At 41.4% G+C, this 5,417-nt stretch overlaps 1 long non-coding RNA gene across 1 annotated transcript in view; it reads right to left on the bottom strand.

Moving 5' to 3' along the window:
• LOC311121258 overlaps window positions 1–5,417 on the bottom strand; it is a 6,515-nt gene continuing 1,098 nt past the window's right edge. Inside the window, exons 2-3 of the long non-coding RNA XR_014612252.1 lie at window positions 4,497–4,588; window positions 1–900 (exon numbers count right to left, since the gene is read on the bottom strand). This is a non-coding gene — a long non-coding RNA (uncharacterized lncRNA). The remainder of the gene's footprint in view (window positions 901–4,496; window positions 4,589–5,417) is intronic.

Below are 5,417 nucleotides of genomic sequence, written 5' to 3'. Positions count from 1 at the left end.
AGAGAGAGAGAGAGAGAGAGAGAGAGAGAGAGAGAGAGAGAGAGAGAGAGAGACAGGTGATGCTGACAACAGAACTTCTGAGAAACATCAGAACTGGCCAACAGCTCTCCTGTCAGTCAAAGTGGCACCCTACCCCACTATATAGGGAATATGATGCCTTTTCAGCCTCAGCCTCATTGTTCCAGTGCCCCTCAGGCCATCCTCACAACAACATAATCCTCACATCAACACAACAGAACACCTGTCATCTACACAATCATACTGTACACAAGGTAGGTGGACTCACTAGTTCTGGTAAAGGAACATTAAATATGCTTACTTCAAATATGGAAAAAAGACGGAGCCTGAAAATAACAAAATAAAAGCTATCTCCATGAATCCAGGACATTCAGATGGCGATGGTGGGGTTAAGGGGTGTAGAAGCAGATTCCAGGACAGTTCAGTTTGGAACAGTAGCGTCTACTGGAGAAGAGGAGCATTGGAACTTAGAACTAAGAACAGTGGAACTAGAATAAAGTGAAGAAGTTATAATCCATAGTTCTCCAGTCTTCTGGGTGACAACTCACAATGAAACTCACAAATAAACATCATTGGTCTTTCTTCCAGTAGTTCTTTTTTTGTCTTCAATTCTTTTTCACAGGACAACGACGTAATCCTCCAAACATTTTAGATTGAGTGTTTCTCAGAAAAAATATACGGTCCTTGGAAAGAGTCTGTTTCTCTATTTCTTAAAAGGTGTTAATCTAGTAAAATTGTTGTGCCAGAAAGGAGCCTGGCCTCGTTTGGATTGACTGAATTCAAAAACCTCTGCATGTGCCAAGTCCTCTGTTAGGTCATACTGTCCCAGAGGTAGGGGGTCCTGGGGAGGGGGGGTAGGAGGAGGCACGCACCTGTTCACACCTGGAAGGCAGGTGCAGAGTAGGGGGCAGGAAGGAGAGAGCAGAGTAGAGGGCAGGAAGGAGAGAGCAGAGTAGAGGCCAGGAAGGAGATAGCAGAGTAGAGGGCAGGAAGGAGAGAGCACAGTAGAGGGCAGGAAGGAGAGAGCAGAGTAGAGGGCAGGAAGGAGAGAGCAGAGTAGAGGGCAGGAAGGTAATAGCAGAGTAGAGGGCAGGAAAGAGAGAGCAGAGTAGAGGGCAGGAAGGAGAGAGCAGAGTAGAGGCCAGGAAGGTGAGAGCAGAGTAGGGGGCAGGAAGGTAGGATCAGAGTAGAGGGCAGGAAGGTAGGATCAGAGTAGAGGGCAGGAAGGAGAGAACAGAGTAGAAGGCAGGAAGGAAAGAACAGAGTAGAGGGCAGGAAGGAGAGAGCAGAGTAGAAGGCAGGAAGGAAAGAACAGAGTAGAGGGCAGGAAGGAGAGAGCAGAGTAGAGGCAGAGGCAGAGGCAGAGAGCAGAAGCCAAGGGGTGGAGAGGTGGATAGCCAGAGAAACATGGTCAGTATTGGATCAGAAACAGAACATTGTACACAATATCTAGTCATGCTTTCACAACAAACAGGCAACTAGAACTATGTACTACATTAATCATCACTGTGTTATTATTCTAGCATATAATATTAGACAGATATGACATATGATCATATGATGATGCTGGAGGATGGAAAAGATAAAACTCTGCTCTAGTAATGACACAAGGGAGAACTAGAGATGCTATTCAAACAATCCCTGAATCAGACAAACACGAGGACCCGGAGAAATAACATTCTTCCAGCACAAATATGAAATCAGGCGTTTCCATTGACGAAGGAGAGTGTTATTCCATCTTTGCTGATTACGTGTTTGATTGAATAGCACCCTAAGACTACGGAAAATAAGAGCGATCAAAATAAATGTATAAGAACAGAAAGCTGTTGGACTACAATCTATGAGCATTACAACAACTACTCCACAGCCAATATCAAACTGTGAATAATCAATGTTTAATGATGGAAAATTTAAAAGTTGCCATGGCATCTTGAAAAACACAGAGTCCTTCTTCGTGTTTTTAACTGACTATAGACACTGTTTCTCTATGGAGATCTTGGAGAGCCTTGAGAGGTAATAAAGATAGAATATACTATATATCAACATGCTCCAATGCCATTGGTAAGTATAGTAGTTCTGATTTCTTATCAGTTGCCATGGCATCTTGTTGCATTATCTCTACAGTAAACAAAACTCTAATGAATGATATACCTTTATCATTTTCAAACCATGTCCATAAAACAAGGCCCTCTTTCTCAAGATGATATCTAACAATGAATCTGAAAATTCAAGAGCAGTACTTCACCTTGTGCCAACCATGTAACACACACACAGTTACTGTCAACCCACGATGTAACACACACACACAGAACATTACACTAATGTGACACACCAAACCAAACACAGAACGACCCAGCTCTGACACACATCTAGGGCTGTATTCGAACAAACCTAACCCAGTGGTAAATCTTAGTGCTGGTGGTAACACTATAGGTCCTGTGGGTCTATTTGTACTCTTTTCACAGCCGGAATTATGAGTGCAATAGCTGGCGGTGGTGCGAAAGGGCTGGGTTTTGAAGAATAAACAACCTGTAGGTGTGACTAGGGCTTGGCCACTCACTGGTCAATCCATGCGTTCCATGGCTTAGTCTAATACTGCATGCGTTTGTCTCAAGTTCTGTAGGTTATTGATGGTCTTTGCGTTGTCATCAACTCCGGTTATTGATGGTCTTTGCGTTGTCATCAACTCCAATTCAGCTGGGAACACGGAATATTTTCCTCCTAGTCCATAGTTAATTGATACTACAGTTTATAGTATATTGATACTACAGTTTATAGTATATTGATACTACAGTTGATAGTATATTGATACTACAGTTGATAGTATATTGATACTACAGTTTATTAAATAGCATAGGTTACAATAACTTAATAGCAACAGTAAATAACAAACATCCAGTGTTGGCAGTCAACATTGTTGTAATTGGCTTCAACAAACCTAGCCTTTATGCAATGCACTTCTCCTCAAGTAAAACATTATAGGCTCCCGTAAATTGTATTGTATGTTGTGAGGCACGTTGTCAATAAGCCAGATATAGCCTAGGACTACCGCTGATACTGCATTATAGGACTGAACAATTTAAAGAAGTTTGGAGGCGCTCGTCTCTGGTAACCGGATGAGAGGCGCTCTTTGGAGATGGGGACGGATACTTGAACAAGCAAAATGAAGCATGCAGGTAGGCAAATGTGTGTACGTTTTAGGATGTGCAGTATATTTTCAATTCAAGGCACTCTGACGAACAGACCATTTAAACACCTTTTATGGATAGGCTACTTTACAAGGCCAGGATAAAAAAAGAAAGGACGCATTGCTGTTGAACCAGCCTTCGTAGCCTAGGCCTAGGGTAAGGGCAGCCTATGGAGGGCTTGATATCAAACGGAAAATAAGCTATCTGTTTTTTTAAATAACAACAACATTTCTAAATAGGATGGGGTCAGAAGCATGATATCATAAATCGCTTCTCTCGTTCCACGGCACTGTGTGCACACGTAGGCCTAAATGTCTTTACGCATTAACATTCGCACATCTATACAAAATACTAGGATTCTGTTGATTGTATCGTTGCCTATGTGCGAGGCAGATTCTCAAAAATATCTGCCACTGTTATGCATTATAGGAGGACTGAATAGTTTGGAGGAGCGCGTCTTTGGTAATCAGACGAGGGGCGCTCCTTGAGAATGGGGATGGGCAGCCTACTGAACAAGCTAAATGAAGTATGCAGGTATGTGAATTGTTTATAATAAAAAAGCATGAGGGCAAAAACCTCTGAAATACTTCAAAGCACTCTCAGTAGACCATTTACAACCCCTTTATTCATAGGCTACTTGGCTAATGGCCAGGATAAACAGACGCACCAATGCAATGCTTCTAAACCAGCCTTAATTAAAGGGAGGGTAGGCTATGCTTGGGTTTTAATCAAATTAAACAAAATGGGGGGGGAATCAATAGTTTTTTATGCTTCTAAATACGAGATTCACCGGCACAAATGGCACATCTCTCTTCCATAGGCAATTTCATTCCAATAGAGCCCTTAGACTGAGGAATGGGCCATCTTAACATTAGAAACAACATTCACAGAGAGACCACACACATCTGGTATGATGTGTCTAACGGTACAAAACACACATCACATCAACAATGGCAAACAACACACATCCAACTGGCATTCTATACACCTTCTGCATTTTCACTTAATGAAAAGTATTATTGAATATTCACCATGCATAAATCCCTCTGTCTTTTCATTGGTGTTTAGTAGTCGTTAGATTCACAAGTCTCTTCTGGAAAATTATGTGTGACTAGATTTTACGCTTTTGGAACGGTTGTAAATCGATTTGTAAACAGAAAGGGAAGATCAGGTCACACATTGTGAGAGGCATAGGTAAAGGTGTGTGTGTAAGGCTTGGTAAGTTAACAGCGATGAGAAGACAGAGTGTCAGAGAGAAGAGAGAGAAAGAAAGAAACAAAGGTAAATCACCTGGTATCTTCGTGATGTCTCACCTTTCTGTTTAGCTACCTTCCTCACAGTCAGGGCTGCCTGATGCTTCTGGTACTCTGAGATCTCAAACCCTGTGAAACATACAAGCTCTATGTTACAGTTTTTTACAATCACTTTGGCACTAATTTCAGAACCTTGACGTCATTTTTCAAAACTCTAGACACAAAACTCACAACCAATGATCAAAATGCACATTTTTCAAAACTCTAACACTTTTTTCAATTGCTTGGATACAATACACATAAAACTAAGATCATTTGTTCATTTAACAAAAGTCACCTGTTCAATATGACACAACTTAACATCAAAGTACTACTATTTCAAAAGGCAATTCACACATTACATTTCAGATGAGTGTCTATTCATTTCATTACAATTATCCAACTATCAATTGATACAACTGCTCAAAATGATAAGTAACTGTTGCATTGCTCTTAATGCATAGTTGTATGGAAACAGACAAACAATATTCCATGTTTAGATCATGAAAGTTTCAAAGTAACGAGATTCATTGTCACCAATTAGCGTGGAGCATGAACCAATTAGACTACATTATCTATGGATGTAATATTTCATCATCATTCTTTATCAGACACCATTTCTATGGTACCCTTGTAACCTTCCTTGATGAGCTCGATCAGGCCTGTAGAGCTGGTGGCGTGACCTATGTCATTGTGTGGGATAATGTCAGGTTCCACCATGCTCATATGGTGCAAGCATGGTTTCAGGCCCATGCACAATTTACCACCCTGTATTTACCCCCATACTCTCCTTTCCTTAACCCGATTGAGGAATTTTTCTCCACATGGAGATGGAAGGTTTATGATAGGCGCCCTCATAAACAAGTCACTCTTCTCCAGGCCATGGATGACGCATGCAATGACATCACGGCAGACCAGT

The sequence above is a fragment of the Coregonus lavaretus genome (genome assembly GCF_964263955.1).
Source record: "Coregonus lavaretus genome assembly, contig: HAP1_SCAFFOLD_8879, whole genome shotgun sequence".
NCBI lineage: Eukaryota > Metazoa > Chordata > Actinopteri > Salmoniformes > Salmonidae > Coregonus > Coregonus lavaretus.
The sequence above is the reverse complement of the archived record's forward strand: the minus strand, read 5'-3'. Positions and strand labels throughout refer to the sequence as shown.